Genomic DNA, 25,602 nt, shown 5'->3' on the forward strand with positions numbered 1-25,602 from the left:
CGGATCGATACTGTGGCCACCGATGTCGGTCTGATTCGCGAGGACGTAAGGAAGATCGCAGACCGGGTGGGGGCAGTGGAAACGGTCACTAAAGAACTGTCGAACGACACCAGCCTCCTCAAGCGTGAACTTACTGATTTGCGAACCTCCCACGAGGTACTTGCCCGGCAGCTGGACGATTATGACGGCAGGATGCGCCGAAATAATGTCCGAATTATTGGTGTTCCGGAGCGGGCGGAGGGGCAAGCAGCGGATCTCTTTGTCGAGGACCTGGTCCTCACTCACCTACAGCCTAGGGGACTCTCCAAGTGTTTTTCCATTGAAAGAGCCCATCGAGTGCCGGGGGGTCGCCCTAGGCCGGGGGCCCCCCCTAGAACACTTCTGGCCCGAGTGTTCAACTATCGTGATCGAGACATTCTTCAGACGGCGAGGGCGGCTCCTCCGGTCACAGTGGAGAACAGCAACATCACGTTCTTCCCGGACTTTACCCTACGGGTACAGAAACAAAGACGCAGCTTCCTGGAGGTAAAAAAGGCCCTTCGCGACCGGGAGGTCAAGTACGCAATGATGTTCCCGGCCAAGCTGCGAGTGGAGGCCGATGGCAAAACATTATTTTTCTTGCGCCCGGAGGATGCTTGGGACTGGTTGGAAGGTTGGCGAATGGTGGACAAACGAAAGAACAAGGGTACGTCGGCGGCGGATGCGGCAGATGATTGGCGCCAGCAGAGACGCTCTCCTGTGCGTTCAGACTCTGGGGCCCCCGGCCCAGGGGGGGAGCAGTAACAAGGGTTGATGGTAAGACGCGATGGGGTCTAACATGGCCGCACAGTATCCCCCCTGTAAGAGGTCAAGGGGCAGACTGCTATCCACACGGTGATATTACTTACAGAACAGAAGACACGTCTGCTTGGAGTGAGTGGCACTCTTTGCTCTGTTGTGTGCCTACTGGGTCCCTCACGGTGGGAATCTTGGGGGCGTGAGCCGAGCCCACATTCACTTTGCTGGCCTCCCCCCAACGGTGTGCTCATTACTGTACTGTTGGCTGGAAGGTGTGGGGGTAACAGATTCATGCACGCAGCTACGGGGTGGTTGGGGGGTTTCGGCGGTTCGAGCAATGCTCCAACAAACTTTTCTGACTTGCTGTGCGTAGGGTGGGGGCGGGGGGGTGGGAAAGTTCTTTGCACGCTGTCATTAGTTACGATGGGAGTGGAGCAGTACACGTTTCTTCTGGAATTTATGGGGGGGGACAGGCACTCTGCATGTTGGGGGAGGCGGGCGGTTGTAGTCCCGTTCTGCAGGGGAGCAGGGAGGGTTGGGTTGTTTCTTGGATTGAGTTGGGTGGGGGGGTTGTTATTTATTGTTCTTTTGCAGCAGTCCTATATGGTACCTTTTGTCAATGCACGGCACGGACTAGTCACCTACTGATTTCTGATCTCATCTCAGGGGTAGTTGGGACGGGCAATGGGCAGAGGGTATTGTCATTGGGGTTGAGGGCTGTGAGGCCCTGGTACACTGAACACCCCGTCCAATCCTGCACGTTGTTATCAAGATCTAATGGCTATGGCTCAGAGACTTAGTCTAATGACCTGGAACGTTAATGGGCTGGGCGATAAAATTAAACGGAGCATAGTGCAACAATATATACATCGACATCGCATAGACGTTGTGCTGCTCCAAGAAACTCATCTCATAGGTAACTCCTGTCAGGCCCTAGACCGGAAAGGGTATCGCATGGTTGCACATTCCGGATTTACCTCGGGATCCAGAGGGGTGGGGATCCTCTTGAGAAAGGGCTGCCCCTATGTGATCCACACCACACACACCGAGCCACAGGGTAGGTATGTGGCTTGTTCTGGTAGTTGGGAAGGGAGGGCCCTCAACCTACTTTCTGTGTATGCACCACCCGGCCTCCAGTGCCAGACCCTGGCGGACGTGGGGACAATCCTAACGACCCTTCCGGAGGGGGCGGTGGTTATGGGCGGCGATTTTAACTTGACCATGGACGAGACACTTGACCGCACTCCACCCCGTAGGGGTGACCCGCGGGGCTCGCAATTGAGTAACTTTGTGGATGCATTCGGCCTTGTGGACGTTTGGAGGTGGTCGCACCCTGGAGATACACTTTCCACTTTCCACTCTGGAGTGCACGGCAGTCACTCGCGGCTTGACTATCTGTTTACTCAAGCGCACTACATCCAACATTTCACTGATTCCTCTAGCTTGGCAAGGGGGATTTCTGATCACTCCCCGGTAACATCTTTCTTTGGAGCGAATATTATGCGACAACATGGTCCCATTCGAATTCAGCCGTGGCTGCTGAAAGTCCCACATATTAGAGACTCCTTGAGACGGGACACGGATTATTATTTTGCTGAAAATGAGGGTTCAGTGGCGTCGGCGGTAACATTGTGGGGCGCGTACGGGGCGATCATCAAGGGGCGAGCGCTGTCCCTGATGGTGGGACACAAAACTGAACGTAGACGACGGGTTAGCGAGCTGGAGACGGAGATCTTACAGCTCGAGCATGAGACTTCACACACCCCAGCCCATGAGACTCAACATTTGCTCGATGTTAAGAGACAGGACTATAAACAACTGCTCTGTGAGGAGGCCAGTCGACGATCCCTCGCCACCCGACACAGAATTTATGAGCTGGGGGAACGCACCGGTAAATTGTTGGCCTGGCTTGAGTGTAAAGAGTTGGCAGCGCGATGGGTGGGGGCGGTCAAAGGACCGGATGGGGAACTGATCACCGACCCTCAAGATATCGCAGAAGTATTTGCAAAATACTACGAACAAATATATACTCCGCCTCAGAATTCGCAGGCTGGGTGGGCGGGCGGCAGACCTCCTGGCCACCATAGATATGCGGAGTCTCTCTCAGCAAGAACGATAGACTCTGGAATCTGACATCACGCTTGAGGAAATTCAGGCTGCCATCCGGGATACCCACTCCGGGAAAGCTATGGGTCCCAACGGAATCCGAATAGAATTCATGAAATCTATGAATCTTAAGTTGGCGCCCCACCTCCTCAACTTGTATACAGAATGCTATGAAACCGGCACTCTCCCGGCCGACATCCGTGACGCTACAATAGTGGTGATCCGCAAGCCTGGTAAGCCGGCGGATGAATGTGCATCCTACAGGCCTATCTCCTTGATCACGGTGGAGGCCAAAATCCTGGCTAAGCTGCTGGCCAACCGCTTACTTCCATATCTTGCGGCCTTGATCCACCCGGATCAGTCGGGTTTCATGCCTGGCCGAAATACCGCGCGTAATCTGCGGCGTGTCCACGGGGTCCTGGGTCGGGCGGCCACACTTCAAGAGGAGGCGCTATTGCTTGCACTTGATGCTAAGATGGCGTTTGATACAGTGGCGTGGGACTATCTCTTCGCTGTCCTGGCCCGGGTGGAGTTGGGCCCTCGGCTGATAGGATGGATTCGACTGCTATATATCTTGCCTACGGCCCATGTCTCGGTCAATAATCACCGTTCGACCTCCTTCTCCCTCGGCCGTTGCACGAGGCAGGGCTGCCCCCTATCGCCGCTCCTTTTTGCCTTGGCACTGGAGCCGCTCGCGGTTTGGATCCGGAAAGACCCAGAAATCAGGGGCCTTAAATGGACAGCGGAACACGAAGATCGCATCTCTTTATATGCGGACGATATTTTGTTGTACCTGGCCTCCTCTGCACGCTCGATCCGACGAGCGCTACATATTTTTCATATATTTGGGGCCCACTCTGGGTACCAGATCAACTGGTCCAAATCCCAGATGTATCCCCTTTGGGGTGATCCGCCGCTTAGCCCTAGGGGATATGATATACCGGTAGCGTTACAGGGTTTTCAATATCTGGGTATTTTCACCACAATGGACTCGGCTGTATTCTACGAGCGAAATCTGGGGGTCCCACTGCAGCGGTTCAGATCCGACGTGATCCACTGGAAAACACTGCCCCTTACCCTCCTGGGAAGGGCAGCCCTTTTTAAAATGCTAGCTCTCCCCCGTTTTCTCTATGCTCTTCAAAACGCACCCGTACCGATCCCCGAGTCCTATTTTTTAAAGATCGACGCAGCCTTGCATGGGTTGTTATGGGGTGCCGCTCCACCGCGTATCGCGATGCACAAACTGACAATGGGTTGCTATGACGGTGGGATTGGATTGCCGGACTTACGCCTCTATTACCAAGCGTCGCAATTGATCGCGATCAACCAGTGGGTGTTCGGGTCTCACGACGACCCCAGCTTCCGAATGGACCGTTGGCTCATGGGGAGGGGGAGATACAATCGAGCGCTGTACTCCAACCCAAGGAACCTAGAATTGACCGGCCCCACGGCCAGAACGGTGGAAATTTGGCATCAACTCCAGAGGCGCATGGGGTGGTACGGACGTCTGACTAAGGCCACCCCACTCTGGGAACCGGACTGTCTGGGCCGGCTGAGCACCTGTGCCGGGTTCGATAAATGGGATTTTATTGGCATCTCTAAGGTTGGGGACGTATGGGTTAAAGGTAAGAAGGCGACCTTCGCGGAGCTTCAACTTAAATACCAGCTGGCTCCCTCTGAGCACTTCCGTTATATACAAATAAGCCATGCTATCGATCGCGCCCTACCCGCGGGTACTTCCCTTCCGGACTATTCGCCTTTGGAAGACAGATTGCTCCTAGACCTAATGGACCGCAGGGCTATCTCCTTGACGTATAAAAAATTGATTAATAATCGCATTGACCCAATGCAGAAAGTACGGGCTAGGTGGGAAACGGATGTGGGCGACTTACCTGACGAAGACTGGAGAGACGCGCTAGCCTCCCCTCGGGAGGTGGCGATACCAATGCGGCTCCGGCTGGTTCAGCTCAAGGTTCTGCACCGGGTGTATTTCGATGCAACCTTGCTGTGTAAATTGGGTAGGCGTCCTAATGAGCTCCGCCTGCGCAGTTGCCATCAGGTAGGCACATTCACGCATATATTGTGGGCCTGCCCCCCCATACACCACTATTGGATTGAAGTCACTCGTCAGTTGGCGCGGGCCATCGGTAAGGTGGTCACTCCTTCCCCTCAGTTATGCCTCCTAAATGTGTGGGATGATACGGACCTCAACCAAGCGGAGCAGGACTTGGCGGCTTTGGGTTGGGCCATAGCTAAAAGGAATATTGCCCAGAAGTGGGGGGTGGCCGCTGTGCCATCGCTGCGCACATGGGCCAATGATATGGACCTATCGATGGTGGCGGAGAAAACAGTCTATAAGGGTCGAGGTTGCCCTAAAAAGTGGGATCACAAATGGGGACGATGGAACAAATATCGGGGAGACATTTGCGTTTCTCCCACAACAGAGCTCCGACGAGAGAGAGAGGCCATACTAGACAATTTGGGAGCGGTTGCCTCGACCTGAACACCTGGAGAACACTAGTCCAGATAAATAGGGGAGGGTGCCCCCGGGCTCTGCACTGTGGTGCGAATCACCTCTTTAGTGTGTTACTATTGGTTGTGTCTTTGAATTAAATGTCCTTGCTGCACAGCTTATTGTCTCGAATGCCCAACATGTATTCCATCTATGCGGGTGCTATGCGTGTGTCATGAATATTGTAATGCTGCAATTTTGTTATTAATAAAAAGTTATTTTAAAAAAAAAATGTCTAACATTTTAATGAGCTGCTAATAACCATTTGAAGCTGAAAGCAGTATGCAGAAATCTGCAACCTGTCATGTACATTGTCAGTAAAATGAGGGGGGGCAGGTCGGGGTCGCCTACCTGTCACCTTGGCTTGTTGGTGGCTCTAAGACCCAACAGTGAACTAAACTCTGCAATAAATTCTGAATGTGGTTCTACTGCAGCTGTCTTCTCGTGAGAACAGAGTGTGGTTCTTTGTACTGTATTATTGTAGTATCGCTTCTGTGATGTAACAGGAGCGTCAAGGGTTAATTCATCGAGCTCCGACAACCAGGGTGTTGGTTTGTTTACCACCTGTTACACTCGGTAATAGTGGTTGGTTCTGCACCACGTGGTGAAAGGTGAATAAATATGACCCTGGCCGGATATGGAGTTACAGGAGACATCTGGGCCAGGGCTGAGCACCTCATCCGTTGTCGTTGTGATTTAATATTGCTCTGTGGGGCCCATACCATCCAAAATGCAACACATGTATTACACGGCACCTCCCAAACGCACCTGACTCGCACAACATGACATATGTCCTATTCATATTCCATTAGTTCTCATTATGTATTATACGGCGCCTCCCAAACTCACCTGACTCAGCCTGTACTGATTCACAAGTGTATAATAAGCATTGGCAACATCAATAGGTCTGGTGTTGGCCAATAGAATTTTGGCTATGTAAATGGTTGTTTTCCGCTGTCATTGTTTTTGCAAAACTGTCAGGAAACTGCCAGGTCTTTGTTAAGCTAAAAACAAATGGCCACAAGCAAAAAATATTTTTTAAAACCCACACATTATCATAGTAGTCCCTGATACTTAACGAAACTACTTTCTGTGCGGATGTGCCCCTTGTAAAAGGACAGAATGCAGTCAGAGCGCAGTTAGTCACTTGGCTGAATTTGGCTGAGACATTGCTCCATGCTGTATGCCAGTGCTTAATTTGTAAATAAATGGTGGGATGCAGCAACTCTAAAACAGTATCCAACATTAAATAGGATACCACGTGGCTTAAGATCACAAATAGTTCCCACGTATGAGGATCTAGAACCTGACTTGTTAGGATTATGGGAAAAGGAACTTACGAATAGCTCTAGAAGTCTCATCAATATTTTGATTGAGAACGCAGATAGGAAGATTCTGAAATTACCACAGGAGATTTAGATCCTAGAAGATGAAATTAAACAACTGAACCTACCAGAACCCACGAGTAAGAACTATGCTATACTAGAGGAGATATTAAATAAACTACAAGATGACATTAAGCACAGTAAAGCTAGGAAGCTTGAACGCAACGAGAATGATTATCATTCAGGTCGAATTTTTACATTTGCTAAGCGGTTTGACCATTTGGTAAAGATATATCATCTAAGAGAAGAGATGACACCCCACTAATGAGTGATGTTAATACATCATCTAGTAATGTTTCTAGCAGCGAGAGTGAAGATCCAGGGGAGGGACCGTCCAATACTACAACTGAAAATAGTTTTTTTACAAGAGGTCCGTCGAATCAGAATAGGGAATCAAGAGACAGGTACAAGACGTCGAGATACAGGGACACCAAGACAAGGAGAGGGACCGGGGAAAAGGAAGAACCAACTGCAAAACAAGGAATAAGGACACGTTCCTGGAAAAACTGAATAGTTGTACGGTACCAATAACGAATTAAATTGATGTAATTAATCTTTCTTCAGTTGAACTGTCTTTGGATATGATTTCAGTGCTTAAAAGAGGTCTAGGATGTTGTCCCGTGTTAAGAAATGATTGGTATAATACTAAGGTTGACTTGTACAAGTTCGTGAGAGTATAGAAATTAAAAAAGTTTTTTGCAACTATCCCCATGAAGACAAAGTGTTGTAATGTGAGATCAGAATTGAGTAACATGACAATACAAGATGTTTATGACACTAGATTATTATCCATGACGGAAAATGAAGAAGATCCATTAACTATCACAAGGCTACTTGAGGACTTGAAAGTTAGCACAGACCTAAGTATGGGGAGTGGCCTTAAAAGTAAATCTAAATGGACTCCACAATTATTGTCTGGCAACAGTATAGATGTATTTTACAAAGCGGTTGTACAAGACCTTGATAAGGTTATTGCCAGTAACAAAACGAGGGGGACTTTTCAAATTTGCAACAACTTATCAAAAGCTGAAAGAGTGGCTTTGAAGGATCTTAGTAATAATCAGGAATTGGTCATTTGCATGGCAGATAAAGGTGGTAACATCGTGTTGATGAACAAATCAGATTACAATAATTAAATCTTTTCTCAGTTGAATAATGAACAATACTATGAACGATTGGACAAGAACCCCATTTATTAACTTAAATGTTTGATTAATATGAATCTCAAAATATGGTACGATACGGGTTTGATTAATCACGATGAATTGGTATCTGCTAGTTGATCACCCTAGATCACCATGTATGTATAGCCTTCCAAAGATTCACAAGAACCGTACCAAGCCACCGGGGAGACCGATTATATCAGGAATTGGGGGTCCTACAGAAAAACTCTCTCAATTCATTGATACCTTCCTTAGACCATTTGTTCAAAATTTACCGTCATATATACAGGATACAAAACATATCTTAAACATAATCAATGATGTGAACTGGGTGCCAGGGATGATCCTGGTAACATTAGATGAGGTGTCTTTATACACCAATATACATCACCATTTAGGCATCAAAGCTTTGCAGTCATTTTTTAACAAACGTCCTGTGGAATATTTTGAACATACCATGATGCTACTTGACATGATGAAATTGATACTTGAAAACAATGGGGAACATGCATCAACAATGCCATTTGCGATTCCTTATTAGCGAAAAATAAGGAATCGCTAATAAGGAATAGCAAAAGGCTATGCATGTAGGAATCGCTATTCAAATAGCGATTCCTTAACTTTCCTTAATTGCTACTAGCAAATTGCGAGTAGCAATTAAGGAATGCCATCCCAATCATTCCTATGGGCCTCCAGGCCCATAGGAATGAACTGGAGATTGCATGAGCAAATAGCGAGTACCAGTAGGTTCTCGCAAATTGCTCATGCAATTTCAAGGGTGCAAGGGTGTCAAAATGACACCCTATTGCACCCCTGAAATTGATATGTGCACATATGTTGCACACACACATGCTCTAAGGGCATGTGTGTGCGCAACATGAAACTTTGAAAAATGCACAAAAGTGCATTTTTCAAACTTTTAGCAAATTACCATGCAGTTCATCTTCATGGTAATTTGCTCCCCCTATTAGCGAATTCGCTAATTTTTTAACTTTCATGCATTGCATTTAAGGAATCCCAAATTGAGATTCCTTAAATTAAGGAATCTCAATTTGGGATTCCTTAAATGCTATCGCTATTTAAGGAATCGCTATTTAAGGATTCCTTAAATAGCGATTTTTGCTTTTGGGTTGATGCATTGGGATTGGGTATTTTTAACTCAATACCGGGAGCTATTAGCGAATCGGTATTTTACCGACTGGATTTTGGCTTGATGCATGAGGCTGAATGTGTTTTTATTCGACAAGTGGTACAGGCAAAGACTTGGGACTGCCATGGGTTCCAGATTCGCTCCGTCTTTTGCCAATCTTTTTATGGGTTGGTTTGAGGCGGAGTGGATCTGGGGTCTCAGGGGCAAACATTGGATTGACAGTATTTATTATTGGGGAAGGTACATTGACGACTGTCTTTTAATTTGGACTGGGACAACCTCTGATTTGGAGGATTTCTTTAGGTATTTGAATTCCAATTAATTTAATTTGAGATTTACCACATATTATGATACTCAAAGAATAGTCTTCCTAGATGTCGAACTGTATATTAAAGAAACCAGGATATGCAGTCAAATGTACCGTAAAAGTACAAGCTGCAATGCTTTACTACATGCCGAGAGTTGTCATCCTCGTTGCCGAATTAACGCCATTCCATATGGGGAGATGGTTAGAGCATACAGAAACTGTTCTGAACAGACTGAATTTGAGGAAACTATTGAAGATAGCAGGACAAGATTTACTGCCAGAGGTTACTACCGAAAAGTTGTGGATAATGCTGCAAACAAAATGTATGCGTTGCATAGAAAAGAGACTCTGAAACCAGCCAGAAAGAACAGGTTGACTTTAGGCACTGATAAGATTAGATTGGTAACCAACTATAGCCATGAGACTAATAAACTATATAGGTTACTTAACAAACACTGGTATCTTTTAAGATCTGACAAATTAATTATGCCCTACCTGACTCAGAAACCGAGTTTGACATTTAGGAAAGGACTAACATTGGCAAACATCATTAGTCCTAGTTATCCCAGACTTCCTAAAAATGTGGACTGGTTGAGTGACCAAATTAACCCCTTCGCTGCCAGGCCTTTTCCCCCTCCTGTGCCAAGCCTTTTTTTTGGCTATTTGGGGTAGTGCGCGATGAGGCCCCTGTAACTTTCTGACCACATAAGGTATCCACGCCAAATTTGTGTCCTTTTCTTCCAACATCATGGGGATTCTAAAGGTACTCAGGGTTTGTGGATTCCCCTGGAGGGGTCACAGAAATGTGCTAAAATACAGCACAATTTTGTTTTTTGGGGGAAAAATGGGAAAAACGGGCTGCAAATGAAAGCATCTGGGTTTTCCCCTGCAAATGTTATCAAAAAAGGGTTTGTGGGGCTGAAATCACCATTTTCCCAGCTTTTAGGGAATGACAGACTTGTGACAGAAAACCAACATTTTTTACGCAGTTTTGGCATTTTTCTGGGACATAGCCAATTTTTGCTATTTTTTGTGCTTTCAACCTCCTTCCAGTTAATGGTAGAAATGGGTGTGAACGTAATAATGGATCCTGGAAAGCTATACATTTTAGAAAAGTAGACAAAATTCTAAATTCAGCAAGGGCGTCATTTGTGTAGATCCATCAAGTTTTCTTTATAGAAAGTAACAGTTAAATATAGGTAAAATTGAAAATTAGTTGAAAAAAACAGCCTTTTGTGTCATCGTTTTCACCTGTAACTTCTTCTAATTATGACAGCTCTTTGAAAACAATATACTGTTACATCCGCTGGACCTTACTGGTTGTAGGGATATATAGGACTTGTAGGTTCACCAAGAAACCGAAGAACCCAGAGTCAAAAACTGAGCAGCAATTTGCAATGGTTTTTTATTATGTTCCGGGTATATAGCAATTATTGTGGGAAAATGTATAAATGGAAAAATCGGTATGAAAGACACCTATGTATTTCTAAAATAGGAACAAATTATAGAGTTTAGAAACAGTACATATTTGCACATTTTCGAAATTGGGAATACTCATACTAGCATGAGAATTATCGGTCATTTTTCAAAACTACTTCTTTTTTACACAATGTCTTTCATTTGGAAGGCAGAAATGCATAAAAAATCAATAGGTATTGACAGTTGCTTTACAGAACTGAATTACCCTAAGTCTCCCGATAAAAATGGTACCTCACTTGTGTGGGTAGGCATAGTGCCCGTTACAGGAAATGACTGAAAACCCAACGTGAACACACAACATTTTCACAATGAAAATTTACCATTTTTTTGCGAAGTGTCTAGCTGTAGTTTTTGAACACTAGCTCTGGCGGCACCTAGAGAAACCTAGCAAACCTATACATTTTGTAAAACTAGACACCCAGAGGAATCCAGGATGGGGTGACTTGACTGCCTCCCACCAGGTTCTGTTACCCAGAATCCCTTGCAAACCTAAAAAATTGTCAAAAAAAACACATTTTCCCCACATTTCTGTGGTGGAAAGTTCTGGACTCTGTGTGGATCCACAATTTTCCACCCACCCCGCGTTCCCCAAAGTCTTTCGAGAAAAATGGTACCTCACTTGTGTGGGTCGGCCTAGTGCCTGCGACAGGAAACAGTGCAAAACACAACGTGGTCACACCTCAATTTCGCAGTGAAAAATGACCCTTTTTTGGCAAAGTGCCTAGCTGTAGTTTTTGAACCCTAGCTCTGCTGGTACGTAGGGAGACCTAGCAATCCTATACATTTTTAAAAACTAGACACCCAGGGGAATCCAGGATGGTGTGACTTGACTGCCTCCCACCAGGTTCTGTTACCCAGAATCCCTTGCAAACCTAAAAGATTCTAAAAAAATCCACATTTTCCCCACATTTCTGTGGTGGAAAGTTCTGAAATCTGCGTGGATCCACAATTTTCCACCCACCCCACGTCCCCCAAAGTCTTACGAGAAAAATTGTACCGCACGTGTGTGGGTTGGCCTAGTGCCTGTGACAGGAAATGGTGCAAAACGCTACGTGGTCACACCTCAATTTTGCAGTGAAAAATGACCCTTTTTTGGCAAAGTGCCTAGCTGTAGTTTTTGAACCGTAGCTCTGCTGGCACCTAGGGAAACCTAGCAAACCTATACATTTTTGAAAACTAGACACCCTGGGGAATCCAGGATGGGGTGACTTAGCTGCCTCCCACCAGGTTCTGTTACCCAGAATCCCTTGCAAACCTAAATAATTGTAAAAAAAATACACATTTCTGTGGTGGAAAGTTCTGGAATCTGCGTGGATCCACAATTTTCCACCCACCCTGCGTTCCCCAAAGTCATACGAGAAAAATGGTACCTCACTTGTGTGGGTCGCCCTAGTGCCCGCGACACGAAACGGTGCAAAACACAACGTGGTCACACCTCAATTTTGCAGTGAAAAATGACCCTTTCTTGGCAAAGTGCCTAGCTTTTAGTTTGTGATCCCTAGCTCTGCCGGCACCTCAGTTAGGTAACCTACCAAACCCACACATTTCTGAAAACTAGACACCTGGGGGCTTCCAGGGAGGCATGGCTTGCGTGGATCCCCTTACGTGTCCTTACCCAGAATCCCCTTCAAACCTCAATTTTAGCTTTAAAAAAATCACTTTTTTCACACATTTTGGTCTGGGAAAGTTGTGGCATCAGTTGGCTCACACAAATTTCCCACCACCCAACTTTCCCCCAGGTCTCCCGATAAAAATGGTGCCTCACTCGTGTGGGAGACCCAAGTACCCCCGACAGGCAAGGGCCCAAAACGTAGTGGGGCGACATCAAAATTGCCTATTTGAAAACCACCTGGTTTTGCAAGGGGGGTCACCTGGGTTTTTGGCCCCATGCTCGGCGGCCATCTAGGGAAACCTACCAAACCCACACATTTCTGAAAACTAGACACCCAGGGGCTTCCAGGGAGGTATGACTTGCGTGGATCCCCCAACGTTTCCTTACCCAGAATCCCCTGCCAACCTCAATTTCACCTTAAAAAATCACTTTTTTCACAAATTTTGGTCTGGGAAAGTTGTGGCATCACCGAGCTCACACAAATTTCCCACCACCCAGCGTTCCCCCAGGTCTACCGATACAAATGGTGCCTCACTCAATGCACTCTACGCTAACTACTCTGAACCACTGCACTCTACACGACTACACTGTACAACACTACTACGCCACTGCAGTCTGCCACTGCATGCTATGCTACTCTATACAATTGCACTCTACACCACTCTAATCTATTCTGTACCATTATACTGTATGCCACGACCCTCTACAGCACTCTTCTGTGCAACATTCTACTCTACTGCAATGCACTCTACGCCGCTCTCAATCTACTCTGTAACACTGTACTCTCTGCCACCGAAGTCTAAGACACTGCACGCTGTGACACTATGCCACTCTACACCACTGCACTCTACGCCACTCTAATCTACTCTGCACCACTGTACTGTGCACCACTGCTTTCTACAGCACGCTATGCCAATGCACTCTAAGACACTCTACTCTTCAAGGCTGCTCTCTCCGCTACTGAACTCTATGCTACTTTGCCCCACTGCACTCTATGCCACTGCACCACTCTAATCTTTTGCTCACCACTGCACTCTATGCCACTGCACTCTACTCTGCACCACTATACTCTACGCCAATCGATCTACTATGCACCATTGCACTCTTTACCACTGCACTCCACACCACTACTCTATGCCACCCCACTCAGCTCTGAAACAATCTACTCTACGTCACTGCACTCTACACCACTGTACTCTAAAACACTGCACTCTACTCAATGTACTCCCCACCAATTTACTCAAAACCAATGCACTCTTTTCTAGTCTGCAACACTAACAAGCCACTGCATGCTACGCCACTCTATACCATTGCGCTCTACGTTACTGCCCTCTATGCCACTCTATTCTATCTTGCACCACCGTACTGTATGCCACAACGCTCTACAGAAGTCCACTCTGCAACACTCTACGCCAATGCACTCAACAGCACTGCACTCTCCGCCACTGAAATTTATGCCACTGCACTCTACGCCACTCTACACCATTGCGCTCTATGTCACTGTACTCTACGACACTATTTTATTCTGCACCACTGTACTGTACCCCACTGCTCTCTACAACACTCTACTCTGCAACATTACTCTACGCCACTGCACTAACACATCCTACTCTGCAAGACTTTACTCTTTGCTACACTTCACCTCTGCACTATATCCTGTACCACTATTTACCTGCACTTCACTCTACTCTGAAACAATCAACTGTACGTCACTGCACTCTACTCCACCGTGCACCCCTCTATGCCACTGCAATCTACGCTGCACCACACCACTCTACATTACTGCACTCTACACCCTAAGCACTTTCCACCCCTTTACTCAAAAACCAATGCACTCTATACCAATCTACTCTGCACCTCTGTGCTTTACGCCACTTAATTCTAGGCCGCTCTACTCCACAACACTCCACTCATGGATGCTCTATTCCATTAAACTCTACTCCACTCTACAACACTATACTCCACTATTCTTCTCTATGACGCTCTACGCAACTCCACGCCACGCCACTCCAGTACTCCACGCTACTGCCACTTCACTATGACACCATACTCCACTCTACTACACTCTACTACACTCTATGCCACTCCACTCAAAGACAAACTACTCCAATCTACAACACTCTAATCCACTATACACAACACCCTCAACACAACTCCACTCTGCTCTACTCCACTTCACAACCCTCTATGCCACTGCACTCTACAACGCCCTACCCCACTATAACACTCTACTCAACTCTACTCAACGCCCTTCTACTCTTTCACACTCTACTCCCTCCACAACAATCCACAACACTCTATGCCACTCTACGACACTCGAAGCTACTCAATTCTACACCACTCCATAACACCCCACTCTACTCCCCTTCATGCCACTCTCCTTTATGCCACTAACGTTTAGCTATGCTGAACTGCTACTAAGCGGTGTACAACATGGCTAAAACATATTGGCAACGCCAACAGCTCTTGCATATGCGAGACCTTTTGGCTTTGCCAAAGCTTGTTTTTATCTGGTGGCATCGTACATGGACCTATCTTCACCTTCCGAATAAAAAAAACATCTCCAATGGGACCATCCACCTGAAAATCTGATGAGTTCACTCTTCTTGGAGACTCAATAGGTTGAGACAAGGGCCCTTATAACGAGTATCCTGTTAAATTCTGAGCAGTGCACAAATCCCTGATTGCATAAGGTTCTGTAATTATGAGGTGCGATAATGTCCAACCCATGGCTCCAGATAAAGAGCCCGTAATCACCAGGACATGCAGATTTAGGTGCAAAAGCACCAAAATCCAGGTTATTCCCTAGAATCTTGAAATAGGTGATAATTATCTCCCTTTCGGAGTCAGATTTTATCTATGCTATAACTCACACTTCTGATACCAGGCCACTCATAATGAGGGCCTTAGTGTGCCGTATCCCCTTTTTCATTCTCAAGATCTAACTCACTAGCCATACAAGTACTGGTTTAATCAAAACTTCATTGACAGCCCTAGCGGCTTCTCCATCACAGTTTCCTCTGCAGTACATATAACATACAACACACATATTCCCCTTTAGCAATTACAAAAACATAAAAGAAAAATAGCAAGTACAGAATATTTACATATGTACACACATTATAAGTGTAACTAAAGCATACAAATCCTGGCTGTAATTAATCACAATAAAAAAAATCTTCTAATCTCTTAGGTTTCAGAATCCTTCCTGATTGTACTCCTTCACATTCGATCATGGCTGAGGACTGCACCTCTTCACTTCAACAATCTTCTGCTGCAATCTCCTCGTAGGGCTGGTCTTCATCCAATCAATCATAACTGCATAATGTAATTTCACCTTCCAGAAAGCTATTCTCAGTTTTGAACAACCATTCTATGTCCCACGCCTGGCCAACATTGAAAAGAGCACAATTACACAATATCCTTTAAACTCCCAATGGTTTTGTGGACTTGCACTCATTCACCTTTCCTCTCTTTACCACCCTTCTTCACTCTAAGCCTCCTCCCATTTTCAGCTTCATCTCACTTCCATGTCTGGCATCATATCTCAATTTATACACTGCTTGCATTCAGGCAATTTTCGTCCTGATCTCTTCTGGCAACTATTTCATTGTTTAAGATTTAGCAATCCACCACAGGCTATTTATGGTAGCTGGTATCCTGCCCTTCATCAATACAAAAAGGCTATGTTATGTGACCTCAAATGGAATAATTCTGCATGCCCTTACCATCAACATCACCTCCTTAATTTAATCTATTATTCTTGGCCCACTGGATCATACTCTTAAATACTCCGTTAACCTGCTCCCAAAGGTGGTAAATGGATGTGCTTTTGTTTAGAATACTATTCCTTTTTACAAAGACCTTGAACTTCTGACAAAAATTGTAAGCCATTGTGTGGAATGCAAGAATGAAAGTACGCTGGGATGATGTTATATCCAAAAGGTAGATTTATTCTTTAGTTCAATCAGGACAGGAACAGTAGATATTAAGATGGTTGTAGTAGCATCAGCCGAAGTATCAGCCCCACCGGGAGCAGCATACTGCTCAGCCCACATACAGCAACTGACTTTTCATTCAATCATACACACAAGAACACTCCGTGACATCACTCACACAATGGCTGAGCAGCAGAGTACAGAACACAGAGAAAGGACTAAACATACTGAGAGCAGAATACCACACATTGTCACTCTGAGTGCATTTGGGCAAACCCAACCTCCGAAATACATTGTCTATTATTTTTAAAATGATATCTGAATCAGCTTTGCTAACAATTTCAATCTCTGGCCACTTGGATAACTGATGTGTAAGCACATGTGCATATTTAAGGCGTTATTTGAGACGGGATCATCCATCAAACCGTAGTGGAAATTTTGTCCACCACATTAAAAGGGTCAAAGACTGTAATGCACTTGTAATATGGCAGATGGGACATCCACTACCATCGTGACAGAGTAGCACATGCCCTGAACTCATAATCAGGCCCGTAATTTCCTGTCACTACTCCTGAATCGGGTCCATTACATCAACACCAATTCTTCCCCAAGGCCTTCTAGGAGTAATTAAGGTACATAAAGGCAAACATAACATGCCTCTTGTCTTGTTACATTTGACACAGTTCATTATTTTCATTTATACGTTCTTATCCAGCCCTGGCTACCAAGCCCTGGTCTGGCATTAGATTTCATGATGCCCAGGTGTCCCTCTTGACAAATAATCGGAATTCTTTTCTGCAAACTCTCTGGGGGTACTACTCTACCATATCTCATCAAAAGCTTTTCCAAAATATATAATTTCCTCACCTCCAAAAATACTTGCAATTCCTTCTAAAGATCTTCCTAAATAGGCTAATGGTTAAAATGGGGACAAAGCTAAAATGGGTTGAAAGTCTAAGACAGTCTGTCCTAAATTGGAACAGCATTACTCCTTGGACTCTCCCAATACTTCAATATCTGTAAAACTACTGAAAAATTAATTGTGTTTACAAATAGAAAAAAACAGGTATAATAAGTACATGTTACGAAATGACACTTTGCTATTGTGTGTAAAGCAAAAAGTTTCACATTGAGTGTTAAATGTGTGGAAACTGGGAATGATCAGGTGAGTGAGGACTTTGACTGTGGTCAGATTGTCTTACAAGTTGCAGGTGAGGATGGCAAAACTAAAACCAGTCCCATTGACACTATGTTCGTGGAAGGGGAGTGCACCATGGTCGTACTTGATTCAGGGGCTAAGATCACGATTATTTCTAAGAGGTTCTTTCAAAATAAGTTGGAGAAGAAAGATTCTCTACTTAAACCCAATATCAATCCATATGCTTATGGTGGCGAGCCGATATGTCTGAGAGGAAATTTTACAGGGTTAATAGAATACAAAGATCGATACGTGTCAGGAAAAATATGAGTTCCGGAAAAAAGGGACAGCATTATGAGCTGGATACATCAAGGTACTTTGGGTGCTATGTTAGACCCCAATGAAAACCCTACCATACTATTGAAGGAGAGAGTGAATCTTGTCATGGACAGTATTTCACCCAGCAGTGATATAGTGAGTAGCATAAAGATGGAATTTCCTAATGTGTTCCAGGAGGAACTAGGTTGCTTGAGAGGCTTTCAACATGAAATACACCTAGGTGCTGGGGCCCAACCAGTATGTTGTAAGGTGAAGAATGTGCCAATAGCTCTTATAAATGCAAAAGGAAATTGAGAAGCTCAAAAAGGGGGAAATAATTGAAGAAGTCTAAGGGACAGAGTGGCTTGCCCCAGAAGTTACAGCTCACAAGTCCAATGGCAGATTACGCCTCTTTGTGGACTTAAGGCACCTAAACAAGAACGTCAGTTAATAGGTATCAGCTTCCAAATATCTTGGAACTTTTGTTGTTGCTTGGCGGAGTAAGGGTATTTTGTACGATCGATCTCACCTCACCGTACCACCAAATAGTGTTAAAGGAATCCTCCAGAAACTATACTGCATTTGTCACTCCCTTTGGCACGTTTAGATACATTCAAATGCCGTTTGGCTTAGTGTCAGCAGTCTCAGTCTTTCAACGTGCCACGGAGGAGTTTTATAGGGAGTTAACTGTGTGTGTGTGTACCAAGATATTCTTGTGTTTGGAAAGGATATGGAAGAGCACAGTGTTCGTCTTAGCAATGTTTTTTTAAAAATTGGATGATTCAAATCTCACTATCAGAGCAGAAAAATGGCCGTTTGCCACTACCACCATGAATTATTTGGGGCATACTATCACTGGTGATGGAATAATGTCCAAAGCTGATTTGGTTAACCCCATCTCACGCATGAGTTCTCCCTCTTCACGGGAGGAACGGATTACATTTTTGGGGATGGTTGAGTATTACAACAGGTTTGCTGAAAATTTTGCCGAATTGAGTGTGAAAATGAGGCTGCCTTTGAGGAAGGGTGTAGCGTTTGTATGGAATGAAGCATGTGAAAAGGAGTTTACGGTTTTGAAAGAGAAGCTCAATGCAGATCCAAAGTTGAAGAATATTGACCCTTAGACAGAATCAGTGATCACAACTGGCCTTTAGGGTTTAGGTGTTGTGCTACAGGAGAGAGGGAGCAAGGGCATGAAAACGATAATGTTTGAGTCACATGGGTTAAAAGATGCTAAATCTGGATATGCAGTGATAGAGGGGGAAGCTCTTTCAGTATTCTGGGCGATTAGAAAGTTGAAGAAGTTTCTTTGGGGTGTGAAATTTGAAGTGAGAACTGACCACAAACCCCTCTGTGAAATATTTATGAAGAAAGGAATTGACAGTGTAAGGAAGGATAATAAATGGCCAATTTCGCTGCAAGAGTTTGATTTTGACATGAGATATATACCAGGAGTGGAAAATGGTACTGCTGACACGCTGTCAAGATTGGTTTCAGGAGAGCATGACGGACAAGATGAGTGTGATCAGTTTGATGATGAATCTGAATTTGTGTGTGTGGTGGAAAACTGTTATTTCCAAGGAGCAGTGGCAAGAAGAGTTGGATGCAGATTAGGTACTTTGTGAAATGTTGTCTCTTGTGAGGAATAGTTGGCATACTAAAAAAAAACCTCAGATGGGTGTAAGATGTTTTAGGGAGTGAAAGGTGAATTGAGCACATGCTGTGATCTGCTGTATCAAGGTACTCGTCTAGTACCTCCTGCCAAGCTTCATGAGAAGTTAATCGATCCAACTCAAAACAAAGGAGATTACGCTCCTCTTATTGGTGGCCGGGGATGAATTTACAGACTGAGAGGCTTGTGCATGATTGCTTGCCATGCTGAGTGAAAAGTCTAAGACGATAAGGGTACAGCCCATGGTGGTCAACGCTTGCCCTTCTGGACCATCTGGACCTTCTGGAAATTGTCCTAGACAACCTTGGTCCTATTCATGGAGAGAGTCAGCAAACCTATGCGATGGTGGTTGTGGATATGTTTTGATGGTGGCCTGAAATCGGCTTGACAATGGAAGTGGAGACCAAGCATTCTATTGCATTTCAGAAGGGTCTAATGGCAAGGAAAGGTAACTCAGAGATGCTTTTTAACTGATAATGGATTTCAATTGGTCTCCCTGGAGATGGAAGAGTTTTTGAGGATGTGTGGAATAAAACATAAGAGGTGTGCTCTCTATCATCCAGAGACAAATGGTATGGTGGAGAGATTTAATAAAGTTCTAAAATAAACTATTGTTTTGGTGAAATCTAATGCCTTGAATTGGAAGGAAGAGGTGAAAAAAATTGAAACATACAGATTAACCCCTCACAGCACTACAGGAAAGTCTCCTTTTGAACTATTTAGGGGAAGGTCTCCAACCAACATGGTAGAGCCCTCATGGGTGAGAAACTTGGAAGTTGTGGTGAGGAAGGATGAATCAGCAAGAAACTGGTGTGAAAGGGAGGCTTTAAGAGTGCATGCCAGGAAAATGAATAGTGGTTGCAGTGGGTGACAAGGTAATGATCAAGCACCCTGTGTAAGAGTGGGTCAAAATTTTTCAAAATCTATTTGAGTTATCAAAGTTATTGAGAATGTTGTAAAGACACAGGATCACCGCATTTGGAACCTTGGCAGGATAGTGGTGTACAATGGTCCTCTTGGTCTCCCTGAGGAGAGGACGATGGGTGGAAGAATAGAACTTGATGGGAGTGTGATTGATGCTAGTATGAGGTTGGACCAAGGATATCCTCTAGGGTGGTGAGGAGACCGTCTTGAGAGATTTTGTTTAGTAATGTCTTTGTATTTCAACATGCAGCATTTATGTTCTCATGCTTTCATGTGAAATGCTATTTCTGTTTCTTCATTTCTCAATATTCAGCCTTTGCTATGTTTTCCTTCTGTACATATGTTAAAAGTTTTTAGTTTGTTATAGGAGGGAGGTGTGTGGTATCTGGGCTGTATATTGTGAGGTCATGAGGTCATTCCTCAGTGGCAATAGAATGTAGTCACTGTAATGGCATCCATGTCATTACAGAGACTGGAATATTGTGGTTTTAAGGATATCAGCAGTTGCTGAGGGATGCTGTTGGGAGATGGGCGGGATTCTCCTTATAAGGAATAAACTTTGCTTATGGTCACAGCGTGCCTCCTGTAATCATTGATGACCGAACGGCAACAGATCTCACTCACCCATTTCTAATAATCACACGGTGGATACATTTACAGGTTAGTAAGGCCTGTCTGACTAGAATAGTATGCTTGGCAATCATGTATTAGATAGCATTTTTAAAAAGGTAACAGAACTTAAATTCAATGTTAAAATGTCAAGACATATTTAAACATTGCTAATCGAGGGGTGCTCGATGCTTCTTTCCCCCACTGTGGGGCGGGGGGGGGGGGGGTCGAAGGGGACGATATTAAAAGGTTTGAAGACCACTGCTGCAGAGTATTACAGAAAACTGATATTGAAAATGTTTTTAGTTCAAATGTCGGGTCAAATATGCGGAAATAGGGCCTGTGAGAAGTTGGCCTGGTATATGCTGACCACTAATTAAAGTGGGCACCTTGTACCAGTCCAAACAACGCTTATTGATGATTAGGTTAAAGACAACCTTTATTGAAAGCTATCCTAGTGGTAGCTATGGAGAGCGGCCTTCAGGCTAAGTCTTGAAGGAATGTAAAGCAGCTTGTTTTACAAGATTAGAACCTCCTAAATGACCAAATGAAAGGAGAACCACACCAGGAATAAATAAAATAAATATATTTATTACTAAGCACTCACTACTAATCTCTTTATGAGACTAGAGAACAAAGCCCATAATATTAAATCAAGAGAACAACAGTAAATTGCACCATACACAGTGGGCTCCACGGGGAGACCAAACCATATACTCAGAAAGTGGTATAACAACCACGACTTGACTAGACAGTGCCTAGACCACGTAGAATCGCTGGGACCCCAAGGAACCACCCAAAGTAGTGACACAGGGGACCCATGGAGGACGGGTGCAGTGTGAGAACACAGATGCGAGATCCGTACAACTCTATGGGAAAGTCGCGGTTGGACTTTTAAAGATTAAGGACACTTCGGAGACCACTTTAACCCCTTCGCTGCGCCGCGAATTCCGCCGCAGCGCTGGGGGGGTTGGGGGGGGGTTGACGGCGCCGCTGTGCTCATGACAGAACCACGCCGTCATGAGTCACGGGTGAGCTGTGCTCATGACGGCGTGGTTCCGTCATGACTCCACCCACTGCGCTAATCGCCCGCACAGGTGGGGAATTAGCACCGCGTGGGAGGAGCGGCCGCCAACGGCCGCAGCATGACGGAACCACTCCGTCATGAGCACAGCGCACCCGTGGCTCATGACGGAGTGGTTCCGTCATAAGCGGGGAAGGGGTTAAGCAAACCCAGTTAAACATAGAAGGTTCTAAGGCCAGCACCCTTGAGAGTACCGAAATACCCATGCTACCTATCCCAGAGGAGCCGGGTGCACAGTGGTCAAGTGATGTCGGAAACCTTCGTAGTTTTCAATGGCGTGATGCGGAAAAGTGCTGCTGCTGGGAAGATTAAAAGTGTCCAGTGGAATCCAAGCCTGGATCCGAGGTGAGAAGAACCTCAAAACAGAGGGGACAGAGTATGGGTCAATTCACAGCGGCCAGGGGCATGGTAGACGACTGCCCACCGATGTCAGGTGTTTCAAGTGAGAAGAGGTGAAGCTTGACTCTGCAACCACGGGGACCAGGAGATGTCGACGACCAAAGTCCAGAGGTGAGCTGTCCCACAAAGGATGTCAAGTGCTGGGGGGTCAGTGTCCGGATTGAACACCAACAAGCCTTGGCAACTGCAACCCACGTGGCCAGAGGAAAGATGCTTTGGTGAAGATCAGCAACATCCTGGGGACTCTCCAAGCTATGGAGAGTCAGGGCACGTCTGGAGCAACAAGGAAAGCCCACGGAAAATCAAAGTTACCTTCAAAGGGACTCACAGGCCAAAGAACCAGGGATTACAAAGGGACCTCGTGCTGAATCACAAAATACCAGCCCACGGAACACACGTGAGTGTAGGCTGGAAATCTTCAGTGGAATAACTGCTCGGGGTCAGGACTACAAGTAGCCCAGGGATCGCCGAAAAGCATATGCTGCTGCAAAAGTACACGGTGCACGGGGGTTTGGGTTGCACGGTCCCCGTGAGGGATACGGACCTCAGAATTGCTGAGAGCGCAGATCAACCTCAGAGAACTCGGGAACCCACCTCCTGTGGTGCAGAAATCTTCGGAGTCCTCAGGAGCTCGGGAGATGCAAACTGGTCAGATGCGTTTAGGTGCCTGCCTTACAGGGGAGTAACTCCTTTACTCCAAGGGAGATTTTTCAGTCGTCCAGCGTCGTGCAGATCATCGAAGTACTTGGTTTCTGTAGCAGAGTTTAGTCCAGGTAAAATCTAAAGTCCTGCAGCCAGGGGTTCCTACTTTATACCCAAGGAAGGGGTGGGACAAACTCTGGGGACCCACCAATGGAAGGGTTAGGACAGAGGGGTGGCTACACCCATGTCCTTTGTCCAGTTTCGCGCCAGAGCAGGAGCAAATGGCTCCTGCAACCAGTTTGAACTGGACTATGCACAGGGACACCAAATGTGCCCCCAGTGCAGACATCAAAGCACTCTCAGAGTGCACCACCCTGCCCCAATACACTAAATCCTGTCTTGGAGGTGGCCACACCTCCCTGTGATAGGAAACCTATTGTCAAGCCTTCCCCTGCTCGAGCTTGGCTCAGGAGCAGGAGGGCAGACTCGTGTCTGTGGCTGGCAGCATCCATTTTGTGATTGATGCCCATGTCGAGAAAGCTGGTACCGGGTAGCCCGGTATGTCACATTTGTCCCTCTAGGAGGGTGGAATCATACCTTCCCCGCCAGTTACTGGCAGAGAGGTATGATTCCAAGGTGTTTGACACCAAACACGACATGTTTCTATGCAGCCGTTTTAAAGTTAGCATTTACCGCGAGGTTATAATGCACTTCAGTATATATGGTTGGCTGCATCACAAACAACCCCGGAAAATAGGTTCCGAAGGCAGCATAGGGGATCTGCTCATGCAGGTGCACCCTCTCACATAAAACCCAGCACCCTGCCTTCAGAATTTAGAAGGCCTGCTATAGAGGTGACTGATAGGTTTATATGTGCAGTGATATAGAGTAGATATACTGAACCTATATCTAAGTACGGGGTGCATGCACCACCTTACACATGCTGCTGTCGCAGACCTGTGGTGTCATTTTGAATGGTCTCTCAGGGGTGGCATAATACATGCTGCAGCACCTGCGAGGACTCTGGGGTACCGATGCCCTGGCTACATAGAATACCATATACTAGGGACTGATAAGGGTACCCCAGAATCCAATCTGGAGTGTACCTAAAGTACATGCAATCAATTTAGAGGAGAAAGCAGCTAGACTGGGGTCCTGAATAGCAGGATCCCCGTCAGACTAAGTCGAAAACAGTGTCACATCACAAAAAAGTGGGGTTAACTATAAGAAGCAGATCCTACTCTGCTACAGGGCCAAACTACTTTATGAATAAATGTATTTCTACTCTGCATGTTGGTTGTCCTGACCCAGTATTTCGTTCTATATCTCATTAAGTAATTAAGGAGAGCAAAGAGCACGACAAGGTAATGTTTCATATACTTAAGCGGTAAATGCAATACCCATGGTGCTTCCTTTGCTCAAATGAATTACGCCCACGTTCACGCCCCGAACCAGGCCAACTAAGTTGCGATGGCTTGAGTCAGCGAAAACAAAGTGAGGAGGGTCGTTTGTAAACTGCTTGGAAAAATAGTGGGTCTCAGAAACTCCAGGTCTCTTAATGAGGGCAAAGAAAGGCACCATGAGCAATGCATTTTCCGGATAAGTGAATGAACCATCATACTTAAGTCGTTGCCTCTTTTCCCCTCCACCTACCTGTCCTCAATTCCACATGCACAAAACTTGATAGAAGATGAACCGAGCTTCTGCAAAAAGCATGGGAGTAAATTACAACTTCTGGTGAAAGCCATAAGCATAACACGACGACCTAATAAGGCGTAGTATATGAGTGTCAGCAACTAAAATTATAATTCGCACGTCCGTCTGAGGCTTTCTCTTCCACGAACATGTGCGAGGGCTGCATCACAGGAAAGACGGAGAACTCTCTGGGCACTCATGTCGGATGCCAACAACACTGGTTTAATAGCAACACAATACTCTTCCCACTGCACGCTCCCCCACAGTGTAGCGCGCTACCTGCCCGATAATGCTCCAGTGTCCCACAATGAGGTATGAAGCACCATACACCTGCTACAATCCGATCCTGCAACCCGTTCTGCATCGCTCGTTAGCGGTTCCTGCGCTCCCTTGCTTCCCCCCCTTGTCTGTCACAGATGACAGGAGCCCCATCTAGAGCAGATGTTGCTTATAGTGTTAAACGTAAATATTACTTCCAGCTCAGCGCTCAGGTCAGGCAGGCGGCCAAGCTGGGAGCGGATGACAGTCGGTGTAAACATTGGTTACACTGGTTAATGCCTGCAGCTGGACTGCACACCCAGAGCACAGCTCGCAAGGGGGGTCTGGAAGCATTCACGTGGAGGCATCTTTCCTAGCATTATCGGGTGTTGGCCACTAACGTGCATTACAGCAGGATATCTCAAAACTGCACA

General features: G+C 45.8%; 1 protein-coding gene and 1 long non-coding RNA gene across 4 annotated transcripts in view; one reads left to right on the forward strand and one right to left on the reverse strand.

Moving 5' to 3' along the window:
- The window catches only part of LOC146788819 (uncharacterized), a 553,440-nt gene that overhangs the window by 527,197 nt on the left and 641 nt on the right, over nucleotides 1–25,602 (reverse strand). The window lies entirely within an intron of this gene.
- LOC146788821 (BTB/POZ domain-containing protein KCTD12-like) overlaps nucleotides 1–25,602 on the forward strand; it is a 731,043-nt gene that overhangs the window by 364,589 nt on the left and 340,852 nt on the right. The gene's annotated exons all lie outside the window — the stretch shown is intronic.

Source organism: Triturus cristatus, chromosome 10 (assembly GCF_964204655.1).
Source record: "Triturus cristatus chromosome 10, aTriCri1.1, whole genome shotgun sequence".
Taxonomy (NCBI): domain Eukaryota; kingdom Metazoa; phylum Chordata; class Amphibia; order Caudata; family Salamandridae; genus Triturus; species Triturus cristatus.